The sequence below is a fragment of the Melanotaenia boesemani genome, chromosome 22 (genome assembly GCF_017639745.1).
Source record: "Melanotaenia boesemani isolate fMelBoe1 chromosome 22, fMelBoe1.pri, whole genome shotgun sequence".
Lineage (NCBI taxonomy): Eukaryota > Metazoa > Chordata > Actinopteri > Atheriniformes > Melanotaeniidae > Melanotaenia > Melanotaenia boesemani.
This window is the reverse complement of record NC_055703.1, coordinates 9,773,272-9,789,345: the sequence shown is the minus strand read 5'-3', so window position 1 is coordinate 9,789,345 and position 16,074 is coordinate 9,773,272. Positions and strand designations below refer to the sequence as shown.

Genomic DNA, 16,074 nt, shown 5'->3' with positions numbered 1-16,074 from the left:
AGCTGAGAGTTTATTAATAAAAATGACAGCGGACAGACTGCAGCCAGCAGGAAGAAAGAACCACACAGAAACTTAAAAATGTACTGCTGTGAACAGAGTCAATAGCCAAAAATATTTTAACCCCCTGCTGTTAAAAATAAATAAATAAATGCACTGGTCTAACGCATACTTATAATTATTCATTAACTAATGATGTTACAACTGCTTGTGGGAAAGTTTCTTCCTTCATAGCATGAAAGAAGGTGAAGCTTTTAAATGAGAGTGTGCTGGATCCAGAAATGTTTTGGAGCCAGCACTTTCCAGCAGACAACAGCAACATACTGTACTTTAAAAAGTAAAGATAAAGGCTTTACTTTTTATACATGATGGCTACCTTCAACTTTAATATACAGCCTGATGTGATAACATTAAGCTATACAAACATAATGATCTTGACATGAGCTGAATATTAGCATGTCACTGCTAGCATTTAGCTGTAAACCTCTATGAGCTACTGGCATGGCTGCCCACTGTTGTAGTTTAATTTGTTACACTTCTCAGTGCAGAATGTGGCATAGCAAACAATCGCACCTACATGAGATAAATATAGTGGAAAAATGACCTATGAATGGTGTCTGTCCTCAACCCTTTGAAAAGGCTCCATTTCAGTTTTTGTTCTTGTGCCTGCCTGGTTTGGAAAATACTTTCCTTTCATTGATGAAAAGATATACAGCATTCAGAGATGAAATTACTTTCCAAATGGCCTCTGACTCACCATCTCTATTCCCAGTGCTCTCTCCCTCTCTCCCTCCCTCCTTCACCTCCCTCTCCCCTCCCTCCACCTTCACTTGTCCTTGTGAATGTTCTATCTATTGTAACTGTATACAGCACTTAGCACTTCAGACGGCAGACAAACCAGCTCAAGGACAGCTGCCCACTCTCACGATGCTTGTAAATAGACTATTTGTCCAAGCTTACCAAGCACCTTACCCACTGAGCTTGTGTGGGTTGAACATTGTGTAGCTCGTACTGAAATAGAAATTCACTGCTGCTGTGTGAGGGTGGATTCAGGCCTCCAGCCTGCAGTGTGAGAAACCAGTTTGCACAGGAAAAGTGATTGTTGTGTCGCTGAAAATGAGCTGCAATGACTCACAGAGCCTATGCCTTTATAATGTCAGGTTTCATCATCCATTTGCAATCTGCAGTACGCTAAAACAGGTGTCACCTCTGCAGAGTTTCTCAGAATGCAAAACTCTCCCTGACTGTGGGACATGACCGTCAGCACATTCCTGGAGAGCTGGATCCCCAGAAGCAACAATTCCTCCTTCCTCTCCTCCCTCCCTTCCTTCCTGCCGCCCTCATGTCCTCTCCTTCGCTTCCGTGGATTGCATCACTTGTCTGCCTCTTGGCCTCCTCTGCACAGACCCTTTAATCACATGTGGTACACACATATACACGCAGAAGTAAATTTGTGCAAACCGCAGTCACACACACACACATCCACTGTGGGCAGAAAGCACCCTCGTCAGTCCTCATACTGGTTTTGTGGAATTTTATGGTTGGTTTGACTAGAGGATTCTGGAGGTTTTCCAGCTGCCCTCCAAAGACTTCTCTTTCTCTCCGTCTCTTTGTTTCTTCACTTCTGCTCTCCTCTCTATTTCTTTTCCTCCCCTCTTTCCTGCCCCCTCCTTGCTTTACCCACTCGCCCTCAAGGTCAGAAATATCCTGTGGTTTAGGTTTGATCCCCTTGAATATGCCTTCGCTAACTCCCTCTCTTTCCCTCTCCCTTCCTTTTTGTCTTGCTTGTGCTCACTCAAGTATACTCAAGTACAGTAAGCATACATTACTCTAAGCATTCCCATACAGGAAACACATGGTGGGATCAGTATAGGCGGTTCTGTGTGCTTTGCAATTGACTGCACACACACACACACACACACACAAACACAGAAGCTCTCTCATTAGAGGTCAACAAGCTATCCGGTATGCAACGTTCAGGAAGGAAAAAAGTTGTCATAGTTCTCAAAATCAAAAGTTTTTGTGACTAAACACAATATCAGTCTTGTTTCTGTTGGTTCAGTGACAATAAAAATGAGTGATCCTCAACTTCTCCCATGAAGTCACAGTCAATGGACTGTACTGGTCCCAGCCAGGTTGTGGCTGTTCCTGTGGGTTTACCTTTTCCCTGAGTTGTGCAACATGGCAGGCGCCCAGCACTTGTGTAATAATAGAGGCCTTGGCTGACTGAAAGAATGCTAGTTCAACCAGTCACCATTTCACATCCATGGGTTAACAGAAGAGAACAAAGTCTTTCCCAGTTACAAACCTTGATCCTCAGTCTCTCTTGTGCATGCATCAATCGTAAACTTGTGGTCCAGTTTTTTTTTTACAGGATAACAGCTTCATTGTCCATAAATTAAGATGTTTTTATCCTTTTTATTTGAGTTACAAAGGTTGTTTTTTTGTGTGTTTTAAGTCTGATTGATACCAGATAGCTGTGATTTGGAGCTCTAAAGCTGAGTTTTACTTGATTCACCCAATTCTTTAATACACTTTTATCCTCTGTCTTCAAGATGTGAAGTTATTTGAAAATATTTCAGTGTCTTCATTCACACTACTTTAAAAAGCAATGGGTATTGTGCTAAACAATGTCATTTAATCAAACATTGCTTTAAACAAAACACAGTCTCTAATAACTTGGTCAAATGATTGACCCACATGGAACTATGAGCATTCCCCCTCAATACTAATTCAATTCAGCAAAGCAATTTTTTCCACTGGGCAACATGATTTTAAAGAAATTTATAAAACTGCCACAAACTGTTATGGTTTGTGTCTTGGGATATTCATTTTTATCTGTCTTTATTGTGCGTGTGTACTTATGGACACAAAGACAAACAGGTTGAGGAATATGGGATTAGAGATTATCAGCTTTAATACATGAAAAAGTAATTTTTTTAGGTTTATGAGGTGGGATTTGTTGGAGTTAAACACACGATCATCAAGTATGAGATTTAAGTTCTGATCTTACGTTACCATGCTTTTAGTTTTACTAACTGAAAAGTTTTTGGTTTTGATTTCATGATCACAAAATCTCTGGTTTTTAGAACAAAACCTCCCAGCTACATAGTTTTTTTGTGTGTTTGGATGTATATGCAGCATTTATGTGTTTGATGTAACTACCACCTAAAAAGAAGAAGAAGAAGAAGAAGAAGAAGAAAAAAACTCAGAAAAAACACAACCTTTGCACTTTGAGGGTGCTTGGAAATGAAAATATCTCATTTAATGAGCCATTTCGATTTGGAGTGGATTTCTCTGTAACACTCCCAGCCCCCATTAGCATTGAGCTTCTGTTTCAAGTTTATTAAGGACTCCAGTTTTATCTTTTCAAGATAGCTCAATCTACATACAGATCTCAATTAAGACATGCAAGGCAAAAATTCCTCAAGCTAGATGCTAGCAACAGGTTTAATTCTTGGTTTAAAAGACATCACTGACATTTCAAGGCCTTGAGATATTGTTTTAACCTTTAACTAAAGGAAAATGTGTATTTACTGGAGTGCCAGGTTTCTCTCACATACCTGTAATATTGTTCCATAGTCTGACTTGTAGTGAAAGACAACACCAACCATTTTCTAGTGTTATTTATTTAATGTTTATTTACAGAAGGAGAATTGTATAGCAGTAAAACCAAGATAATAGACTGATTTTATCAGATCTGGCCAAAGGATAACACTTTTTTTTTTTTTTTTTTTAACTTAAAAAGGCTATTAAAATCTGCTAAATGTAAATTAGAGAAGAAAAAAGGGAAATGTAAGGTGGCCATTCTACAAAGCAAAAAGGAATTTTGCAGCCAAATATGGGTTTTTAATCTCTATGAACACTTTCATACAAGCACTCCACAGCATGCTGAATACCCTGCTGATATATCTGAGTTAGAGCTGAATCAATTCCCCGCACTTGTAGAGGCAGGAGCTTTGAAAAGGATTCCCGCCTCAGATTGATGCTTTCATGAGGAAGAAGAGAGACTCTCCCAATAAAATAAACCAGAAATACTCAGGAAAAGCTGCACCCTGCTGCTTGGTTTCAGCTTGTTGACACAACTGCTCAAGACAGATTGTTTTTCAAATATGTAACCGGTTGTCAAATATACAGTGTCAAATTAACTTCAAGGTTGTCTCCCAAAGGTCTGTGCTCTCCATGTTGGATTTGTCCATTTTCTTTGGGTTGTCTCCCAGAAATAAAGGAGACCACAGATATGGAAATACCTATGTGAATTGAAATCATCCACAGAGCCAGCTGGCTCGACCCTGAATATGTAGACTCTCTCAAAAAGACAAAAACTGTTTTTAATCTTAATTATTTTTTGGTTCCCTCTCATTTCATATATTCATTTTGTAATTCTTTTAACCTTGAGTAAAAAAATGGCTTCATTACAAATGATACTAACTTGCGCTTGGTGGGAACATGAAGTTATATACTGTAACTGAATAGTCAAGCCCTTGAAGTAAGATCTTGAGAGCTGATAAATCTCTGTGGACCACCATCAAATCTTGATAATTCCAAGAAACACAGCTTTATTTTAAGAAACACCATTTTCTTTCAGTGTGAATCCTGCTCCCTCAGCATCCTCTCAAAAATGTCCAAAAATGGAGTGGAGAGAAGAGAGGAAAAAGAGCATGGGGGTAGGGATGGGATTTGACAGGCTGTTTCAGCAATGAGACCCATGACTGACACATTTACTGTGGAACAAGACAAGTATGTGAATGTGTGAGAGCGATAGAGACAGAGACTGGAAGGACAAGATAGAAGTTATTCCTCACTCACACACACACATACTGAAAGTGAAATGTTTACAGATAGCATCTCTTTTTGTCAGCTGAGCAAGGTCATGGACCCAAAGCTCCACTTCACTAATTTCAATTCCTTCCAGGCTGGGTAGGAATTTTGCAGGGGCTCCGGCATCAACAGGACTGGAGCCTTTTTATACTCTTACAGTAAGCCTCGCTTGCAGACACTGATTTGTCACTTTTTCCATAATGAGCCCTCATTTGATCTGCTGCCATCAAAATGGCTTTCCATCTGAGACAACTGTAACAGTTTATCCATATTATGAAGATAACAGGGCCATCTTCTGGGGTTCGGCGGTGTCAGATGAGCTGAGTGTGGAGGAGATTGTCAGAGGAGAGAGAATGATTCATTGTGTTGCACTGTAATTGAATGATCCAGAGTTCATTGTGGGCATGTTGGTGAGATCATCCCCCAACATTAGACCTGCGGGTTTTGGAAGTGAACTGCAGGACAGAAGCGATGCACACAGAGAAGACCATACTGGTGGTTTTGCATGTCTTAGCTTGTTAATAACAAACTGTGAATTGTTAATTTTTGTGCAAATGTTTTCTCAGGCTGACCCCCTTTTTTTTAAAAAAGACACGTGTCTAACAGGTTATAACTAGTTTCTGTTTATTTGTATGACAGTCGTTCAGCAGTAAGTTCCTGGAAGAGATAATTAATCGCAACCAACATCTTCCTGTATTTTTGTTTTTTTTTCCATTAAGTTCATGGTTCATTGAGTGACATGCAGATATTTCTCAGTGCTGTTGTCTTGCTTTGATTTTCCTAAATCATGGGTTTTAAATCCCAGTTTCCAAGAGTGAGATCTCAAATCTTTCATGTCAACAATATAAAAAAATGTGGCACAAACATATTCTGGGTGCAACGAGTCCTCCAACTGAAAAGGTCACATATGGTGTAACTCTGCTGTTCATAACTTTAAATATATACCTCATAATTCTGTCCTGTGGAGTGCAGACCCTACAAGTGCCGTGAAAGAAAATAAACGTCATATTAACAGTTCCACATCAGAGCAGATGTCATTGTCAAGTCTATCGTTTAATAAACCACAAAGTTCTCTTAAGGAGAAAACAAGGAGAATGGATGGAGCGGCTACGTTTCCACCCATGGGACTTAGTGAGACATATGTTCCACACTCTAATCCCTGATTTGTTGAGTTTACTAGAAATTTGCTTGGAAACTCGTTGCTTTAAACCACTGTAGTTTTTGCAAATGTAGAAACTAAACATGTCAAGTTTTATCAACATAGGCAACCATTAGACTTTACTCAAACCCATTAGTTCACCTAACTAATTTTCTTTATACCCCTTAGTTGTTTGATCTAACGCTCTTAAATCAGATTTACACAAATTGTTTAGTTCTAAATCACTCTGACTCATTTTTATGGAAAGTCAACTTAAAAGTCTCCACTTGTTCCAAATTAAATGTCTGGTTAATGTAAAAGTCACTTTAGAATGAAATGAGTTATTTTATTACAAAGCAGTTATTATTTTCTGGTTGCCTCAAGGCAACATTGCTTGGATAGTATTACATCCCCAATTCCCAAAAAAAGGTTGTGATGCTGCATAAGATGTAATACAGAATGCAATGATTTGGAAATCTCATAAACCCAGATTTTATCACCAATAGAACGGAAACAACATAACAGATGTTGAAACTGAGACTTTTACAGTGTGATGGAAAATATTTGCTCATTTTGAATTTGATGGCAGCAGCATATCTCCAAAAAGTTGGAAGTGGAGCAACGAAAGACTAAAAAGGAATAGGCACAAATCTAAAACAATTGGATGATTATACCACAACCAATTAGGTTAATTTACAACAGCTCAGTAACATAAGTGGGTATAAAATGAGCATCAGAGAGGCAGAGACTCTCAGATGTAACAGGGTTCAGGGCCTTCTCCATTGTTGCTCTACAACTGTGGAATAATCTCCCTTTGCACATTAGAGACGCCCTTCACTGTCTACTTTAAAACTCAACTTAAAACCCAATTTTATTCTTTGACTTTCAGCCTCAGCGAAACTTAGTTTTTTTTATTTCATCTTGTTTTTAGTTGTTTTAATTGGTTTTAGTGAACTGGTGACTTTTCAAGGGTAGTACCTGCCTCTCGCCTGCTAATTGCTGGGATATGCTCCCGCTTCCCTGCGACCCTGAATTGGACTAAGGGGTATAGAAATGGATGGATTGATGGATGGTTTTAGTGTGTGGGTTTTTAGCTGTTGTTATGTTTGATGTTTTTATTTGTTTTTATTTTTTATGTTTGTTTGGTTTTTTGGTCTTGATTTTACTTGTGTGCAGCACTTTGTTCAGCGGTGGTTGTTGTACTTCATAAATAAAATTGGCATGGCATTACACTACTCGCCACTCACTGTTGAACAGCTGTAGTGGCAGCCATTAATATTTAACTTGAATAGCAGATCAGTGCCACATTTGTTGGGACGTTCAGTCAGAACTGAGCCATAAAATATAAAATAAAGTTGTTGATTTACTGCTTATTGTACATAATGACTCTCACCTTTGTTCAGAAAATATGGGTAACGATTATGGAATGAGTCTGTGGATATAAGTGAACTTTCTTTAAAAGGATGTCTGAGTTCAACCTTAAAGATATGGTAAGGAGACCCATCGTTTATGAGGCTTTGTAGAGTAGAGTTGCTGCTCCTCCACACTGAAAGGAGGCCAGATAAGGTGGTTCAGGCATATGTCTGGGATGCCACCTGGACAGTTTCCAGCTGAGGCATTTCTGGTATGTCAATCGAAAACAGGTATTGGGGCAGATCCAGGATATTATGTGTTTCAGCAGAGAAACCAGGGAGAAAGGGGTCTTTGTAGCACTACTGACTGCTGTCCCTCTGACTGTATAAGCAGTAGGTAGATAGATAGCTGTCTGGATAAATGTCTTAATTCATGGAACAGAATAAAAACCTTCACTAATTTTCTTAACTTCTGGTCCCAGGCATGGTGCATGAGTCTAGCTTAGTTTTTGTTAATTCTTTAATAAACAAACTCAACAACCATCAGCTTTTAATGAAGGGCTGGATTACTCAGAAGTCATCAAGATTACATCTGTAGATTTATGTTCTTACATCTGGCAAAAGCTTCTCCAGATTTGCAAAAGACAGCATGCAACGGTTGCAGTGTTCACAGAAGTAGAACTTCTCAAAATAAAGGTTATCATTTGTAAAGTTAATGTTCTCCTTTGTCTAAAAGAACCATATGTTTGTGGCTCAGGCAAAAGAAAACACGTTTCATTCAACTGTAATTAAAGAATTAATAAGATGACAAAAAAGATTCATTTGATGATCCGTACTACATATTAGTGATGTAAACAACCTTTAATAGTAGCAGTAAACATCAATCAAGTTTGATTAATGCGCACCCTAGGGTGAGTCTGTTCGTCTTAAGTAAACTGTCAGTCATTTTAAATAACTAATAGTAGAATGCAATTAGGGTTTGCACTTCAAATTTTAGTAGGGGGAGCTTGATTAGTTATTTAACAGCTATTTAAGGCCGCTTCATGTAAATGACAGCTAGTGATGCATCAACATCATTTTTACACAGCAGTTGCATAGATAATATTTGAAGGATGTTTGAGAGAAATTGAAGATAAAAGAGGGTGCTTGGTCTCTGGTAAGAAGCCATCTGCATGTATACTGTGTGTGCCCAGTGCCAGTCATACAGATGAGTGCATGCTGTCCCAAATTTCTAACAGCACTGATACTCTGGTGCTTTCAGAGCTTAATAGATTAACTGCCAACACTGAGCTGATAGCTGCCTTGAAGCTGTAGAGATTTTATGAATCATAAGAGATTTGCATTCATGTCCATCCTATACTTCTCTTTGGTTCATCATGTTAAATTACACCTGGAGACTAGTGAAGTCAGATGCCAGTTTTAGTTGAATACACCGATTTTTTTAATATTGTGCACATGTGTGGGTGAGTGGCAGAAGTAATATGGGGGTTGTGGGGGTGCGGTCACCTTGACTTTACCACTGCAGTGCAAATCAGTAAGTTAGAGAAGGCAATCTTTTCCACATTTGTCTAGCGAGTCTCACATCAGAGCACAAAGAAGCAATTTACCCTCTCAGCACTGCACAAAGTAAATACACAAGCTGCAGTCATAACCTCGCCTCCTCTCCCCCCCAAACCTTTCTCATTTCTGAATTTCACTGTGTGCACGACTGATAAAAAACACGAAGATGGGAAAAATACTGCTCGGTACACAGGTAAATGGACAAAATGATCCAGTTTGCCCCATTAGAGCAAAACGTTATGTTCCTGGGCACACTAGCAGAGCCTGGTTGTCATGGATACCAAGCTGCATTGTCACAGTCTGTTTCCGTGTCTGCCTCTTCACGTTTCCTCTTCATCGGGGGACACTCAGATCACTGATACTCTATACCACAAGGCTATGACTCATACCCATCATCTTTTGCATCTAGAATGGGGGAAAAAGAAACCTGTGAATGGGCACACACACACTATACAGTATATAGACTGAAAATACTAACAGAAACCTTAATACATATGTACACGTGCATACTCTAAATTTATACTTAGCAAAACATGCACAAAAGGGTTGCCTGTTTTCTTTTGATCAGATAGATTACACATGAATGTTTTCAGTCTTGCTTTTATGGTTTTTTGTAATCATGACAGATGTGCTCCACACTGTGTAGTCCTCATATATGAAAGCTTATTTCACTATCTGTCAGCCTCTGCGATCTGGACTGTTCCCCCTCATTACATATCAGGTAGATTATGTGCTTTAATCTCACTTTAGCCTCACTGATCAGCTGATCTGCTCACTCTGCTTCCTGCTTATCTAGGCCACCAGATGTCAAAATCTGAGGCCGTATGTAAAGCCAGAGCAGCATCCTCAGCACCAGGGCAGGGCCTGGAGATGACTGATGTTGAGGAGAACTTTTGTAAGGAGAACAGCCAATGATCTGCAATGTGATGTCACAAGGTGCAAGATAAATTTTCTAAAGATTTTTATAGTCGCAGCAGGTGATTTTAATTTCAGCTATAAGGCACACAACATGGCATACATACAAGCACACCCCGAGGTGCAAGGTAGAACAAAGAGAGGCGTGACCTACTGTTGCATCGTTCTTCAGCCACTGCCTACAGCTGTTTCATCAAAGTCTCTCTTCTGGCAGCTCTTCATGTGCTTGCCTGGTACACACACACACATGCACATACACTTAAATGCTCACACACATACACTTGTCTCATGGTCATTTATCTATCCTGCCAGCTTGATCTGGCTGCTTATCTCTTCAATCTTTTCCTAACTCGGATGGACACACACCACACTCCACCCCCTCTCCTTCTCCTTCCTCTCCTCTCCTCTTTGTACTGACATTAACTACATATGGCTTATTACATTCCACATATGGATATATGGGTGAAGGATAAAAACACATTTCAAACATTTGATGTGAATCTTGTTTTCATGGAGATGGTGTTTAATTCTTACTGCACCATCCTCCCTCCATTATGCTGCTTTTGCAGATATGAATCATGCACTTTCAAACTGAATGACTCTCAGCACCTTTTTCTAAACAATATGCAGGTTTGGAACTTGATATAACATTAAACTCCTGACCAATGGACATAAACTGCATTGTCTTACAATTAAATCCTGGTTTTCTTAAACAAAAAGATTGCTGCTGCATGTTGTTTGCTTTACCATTGTGATGTTTCAAGCTGGTATAATATTGGGTATAAAAATGTTATCTGATTGTTAATGTGGGTGTTGCCCTCAGATTCCAAATCATGAAAGTTGTAGAGAGACTGATACCGGCCAACCTACGTAAGCACCTTTCAGGGATGGCTGAAGTTTAATTACTGTTCTGGGATTGGAGTTAAAGATGCTATCATTTACTTGCTTCAGCAAATCTACTTTCATCTGGATTATACCAGACAGCTCTGCAAGGATCCCTTTCTTTGCATTTAAGTGCATTTATTCTTGTATGAGAAGCTTCAGAAAATACAAGTGGATGCCTCCGCAATCGTCTGAATTATTGACTACCTGACAGACTTGCCACAGTTTGTGAGACTGAAGGGTTGTTTGTCTGAGAAGGTGGTCAGCAGCACAGTAGCACCACAGGAGGCTGTATGCTCATTGTTTCTCTGTATATCTCACATTCTCAAGATTAAGACCTGTACTCTTCAACAAGGAAGAACTGATGTGCAATTCTGTAGAACTCAGAATTACATAATGACTCTTTCTTTGAAATAGAGATTGTGAACATACTTTCTCTGTTTGTATTTACACTACTGATTGAAACACTAAAAACAACATCCTATCCAGATGGCAGCTTTAATTTCACTGCATTGCGTTTCATTTTTAAGGCTGATTTTAGAAGCTGTTGTATTCCTATGGGTATTTTTGTCACTGTGGTTGCCGGTGGTGGTGGCTGGGAGAGTACAGACTTTGAGCATAAAAACAAACTATAAACTATGATCATCATTACCTTCTGCGTTGTGGACACAAAGGGAAGGGCGTCTCCTCCACCAGTGTTGTGATCCAAATTACTTGTGCATCTTAAATTAAAAAAAATCTTTATTTTTATTTGTAAGAAAGATCAGAAACTGTGCCTTCATGCATTGCTGTTGCAAAGCCTTCTTAAAACTTCTTAAAGTTAGTAATTTAAGAAGTAAACTGAGTATTTTTGTAACAGTGGAAATTAGTTGCATAACACATTAAACAAGGAACACTCAAATGAAATTTGCCATGACCCAGCCAAAGTGAAGAGGGGTTTCTGCATTGGCATACATGTACAATATTTTGCTTTGCCCTCTTTTCCAAACCATCTGTATCCACCTTCCAAAGCATTAAATGAATTAATGATGTGTGAAACTGGCTGTTAAAGTCACTGATTGCAAAGTGTGGGGCTGATCCCATAACAGAACAGCATGTAACATGTAATAGGCAGCTATTTGCAGCCCACTGCAAATCAAACATCAGTTAACAAGAAAGTCAGAGAGGCTTGTATGAATCTCACCAGAGTCTTGGGCTCAGCGGTGCATAGCTGATGAGTTTCCTGCCTTACTGCTTCTAACCAGTCAGCCAGCCGCTCCCTTGCAATCCAGCCTGTGTATGACTCATCACATAGAGCACGTGATCATTTTCCTGATACACCAAGATACACACACATATAAACAGTTAAATGTATCTGCCAGGGGCTTCCCTCCTCATCAGTGCACCATGCATAAAGGCATCCCTAATAGAGTACAGTAAAAGGAAACCCTGTATATATGTCTTTTTGGCTCTGCATGTTTCTTCTTGCATGCCTATTGAAAAGGTTTGCATTAATGGCAGAGGGAGTGAATGTGTGAATGGGAGAGTGTTGATTTTCCGACAGGCCACCGTTTGATGAGGGATGAGTCATCCGGATGGAAACCCCGAGGACAGCTGTCAGGTTGGTGATTCACCCTGCAAAAAATAGAAAAAAACATGTCTGAAAGAAACACTCACAAAACAAAGGATAAGTATGGATGTGTGGGTACATGTTCTTTCCAATAACAATGCTTTTTGTATATGCACGAAACATGCAAGCAAATATATATGCATGTTTATATGTCAGGGCATATGCGAGCGTATGCTGTCACTGCATTTGCATGTGTGAATGCATTCATCACATCCATGCATATATGTATGTGTTATGGGCAGAAAGCTTGCTTTGAGCTGTTTTTGTTTATATCCTTGCAGAGTGCTGAGAGCCGGTGTATGCATATATCAGAGAAGTGCCACAGGGGATTTCTTTCTCCATTAATCCAATATGCAGAAGAGTATTCCTCACTCCACACCCTCAAACTCTTATCAGCTCAATGAAAGAATTTAAGTGGCAAATGCAACATGGAAATAAGCATCCTCAGCTCATATGCAGATGCGATTTGAATGATCTCATTATTTTCTTGTCAGATATATCTATACACTCAAAGCAGGTGGGTGCTACTGAAAATGCATTAACGACTACAAGTAAAATTGATATTCTGATGACTTCATCAGTTTTATTATTTGAAAGCTTTAAATATTTAATGTGGCGGTGCCAAGATTTTCTGACAGAACTGCCTTCTTCAGACTCATTATCATTTTTGCTCTAGTACTATCACAATTGTATTCTTGTAAATCATGAAAAATTACAGCTTTCTTAAACAATCCATTCTCTTAGTATCATTTAAGGAGATTTAAAGGCTTCAGCTGAGTAGATGTACTGTGTACATGACAGCATTTGGAGGAAGAGTTCAAAGGGGCTAAAATGAGGGATCATTGTCAAAAAATACAGCTGTGGTTAAAGCAGTCAGAGTCTATCTCCTTACATTAAGATGATTTATCAGCTAGGAGGGATGCTTGGCTGATGATGTAGCATTATCTAGAAGAGACAACAGCATGATCATTAATCTTCCCCGGTGATGAGGATGCAGGGATGTGTGTGTGTGTGTGTGTGTGTGTCAGAATACCCACATGTGGTCTTTTCATAGGTAAAAGTTGCACTTGTTTATTCTCAGCACCACCATTGAGGATTTCGCAACAAAAAAAGGATTCGTTCTGCCTCTTTTTTGTCTCCCTTGGTCTCTGACATACAGTAACACGTGCACACTCACACAGTTCTGATTTGCTTTCCCAAGGGTCACCTAGAGCTGCACAAATTTGCTTTGGTTGGTTGAGGTCTCAATGTCGGCAAATTAATCAGGAACTGCATCTCTTTGAAATTCTGAATCCGACTCGTGACTGTCTTTCCAAGCACCATACTCCCCCTCCTCTGTTTCTTGTCAACTCTCCATCTCCTTATTCCTGTTGGTGTATGCTTTCTTGTTTTATCTATTTCTGACTAATTTCCTTTCTCATACCCCTGCCATTCATTAAATCAGTATCCTCACATTTTCTTTGTGCTCCCTTCACCCATCAATCACTCTCCTCTTCGTTTTTTAGTATCACTAAAAGCAGCTGCTGTGGCATTTCTTTACTCATTCATTCAGGTCGTTAAATACAGCCCCACTTTTCAAATGTTATTCTCACTCCACTGTTAACATGAAAGCATTACTTCAGCTGCACTTATCATTGCGGTGACTGAGCTTGTTTTCTTGGCTGAAATGCACAAATTTGTGAACGAGCTTTCACTAAAGAAGAATGACACTGCCATGTCGCCAAAGTAGCTGAGGCTATTAGTTTCCAGCGAGATACGCTGTCAGAGGAAACAAGCGCTCATTTTGTAACTGACATCAGCATGCATCCATGTGAAAAATGGAGACTCAAAAGCATACCAACAATCAATGCATGTAAATGAAACGTGCATCAGTAAAGCGTTTGTGAATCACAATGACTTTAAATTACACACTGAGAAATTAGTGTGTAAACATAGCAAATGGATGCTTTTATTGGCATTTTATAGGCAGCTAATGTTACATCATGCATTTTGCATTCAGGAAGAGAGCTGGAGTTTTTTGTCTTTTAAACCGAGAGCTCATCTACTAATAACAGCTCAGCCATCATTCTATTTGTGGACATCTTAATTATTACCTAGTATTTTTATTAGCAAAGATTTGTTATGGTTTGCTATTTGCTGTCTTTTTCACTACCAATTAATCCCTAATTTCAAATGAAATATCATCTGAAACTACACTAGTTACTTTATAAACTGTGGTGCACAAACTTTGAGCAGTGGTTTACTTAGATAGTTAATTTATTTAAAATATGCATAAATATATTGGATACACACACACACTTTAAATAGCTTTTAGTGGACAACTTAATCAAATAATAGACACAGACATTAACACTGTAAACTCAAGCTTAGTAATGTCTGATAAAAAAAACATTTCATTGCATTTCTATGCAAAACAGTATCAAAATAAATAGAAAATATTTCTGGCCAAAATTAACAGACCTAAAGTTAAAAAGTCATTTCAATTACTTTAACTAACAGCTCCAGCTGTTCTTTGAAAGAGTCTAAAACATGTTACAGTAATTTTAACTTTTTAAATGTTTTTCTCTACGCTTATTATTGATAGACATTAATATCTGACTATAAGCCAGAATGGGAGCTAGATTTGTTGCTAGTCACTTTTTTTTTAAATAGAGTTGCTAGAGGGGTCTGAAAACTCACTAAATATAGCAACAAAGCCGCTAAGTTGTTAGTCGAGCTATGACTTGTGTACCAGTCTATTTAGTGTACCAGAAACTTGTGAAATGACAGAGAGAGACAGAAAGAGAGAGAGAGACGGATAGAGAGACAAAGTTAGGCCTTGCCTTATCAGCAACAGAGCACTAAACCTGTGCTTTAGCATTAAATTAGGAGAGGGTATGGTAAAGCTTACTGCACACAGCTTACTGTTAAGATATTGCTAAATCTTCTAAGCTAGAAAAGATGTTTGCCAGGCTTTTACTTTTCCATCTTCAGTAGCTTTAAATAGAACAATTAAACGTGGTGTCTTAAGACTACTATAGAAATAATGTTTATATTTTAAGGGTTCTGGAGAAGAGGGTTCGTTGGATAGTAGAACCTTGGATTCAGGTGGAGAAATGTGGTTTCTTTCTTGGTCATGGAAATGTGGACCAGCTGTACACTCAGGAAAAGTTTGGAGGTTGCATGAGAGTTTGCCCAACCAGTCTACATGTGCTTTGTGGATCTGAAGGATTTTGAACGTGTCCCTCTGGGAATCCTGGGAGTATGGGGCCCCAGACCCTATGATGAGGGCCATTCAGTCCCTGTGCAACTGGTGTGAGAGATTGGTCTTCATTGCTAGTAGTAAGTCGGGTCTGTTTCTGGTAAGGGTTGGGGCTCTGCCAGGGCTGCCCTTTGTCACTGATTCATTCATAACCAAACCCTCTCAAAATGTATATATTTTGGACCAGAACCATTCAGTGCCTTGTAAACCAGCAGCAAAATTCTATGATTAATTCTTTGGTGCACAGGCAGTCAGGTTTGAGATCTAAGAAGATGGAGAGGTATGCTACCTTTTAGAGTAATGCTAAACAGTTAAAATGTTAAAATTCTCAAACCTTTTATTTAGATAAATGTAATGGAAAACTGTTCAAACACATTTAATCTGTAGCCTAAATGTTAAAAACATGCAGATCCTGCCATTCAAAAGTCTGTAAGAGCAAACTTGACAAAACCATGAACATTTGTTTTACAGTTAAGTGGATTACAAAAGCTCTTCACTTCAAATATAATTAGAATTATCGTTTTGTTTCACCTGGAACATATTGTTGCTGTCGGGCAAA

General features: G+C 38.9%; 2 long non-coding RNA genes across 2 annotated transcripts; one reads left to right on the top strand and one right to left on the bottom strand.

Moving 5' to 3' along the window:
* Nucleotides 1-6,503: 6,503 nt before the first annotated feature.
* LOC121633873 lies at nt 6,504-15,795 on the top strand. Its single transcript, XR_006009133.1, has 3 exons — nt 6,504-6,713; nt 12,168-12,170; nt 15,785-15,795. It is a non-coding gene; the product is annotated as an uncharacterized LOC121633873 (long non-coding RNA).
* On the bottom strand, nt 7,740-12,273 carry LOC121633872. Its single transcript, XR_006009132.1, has 4 exons — nt 11,849-12,273; nt 11,318-11,387; nt 9,938-10,013; nt 7,740-9,273 (listed from the first exon to the last, which is right to left on the bottom strand). It is a non-coding gene; the product is annotated as an uncharacterized LOC121633872 (long non-coding RNA).
* Nucleotides 15,796-16,074: the final 279 nt, after the last annotated feature.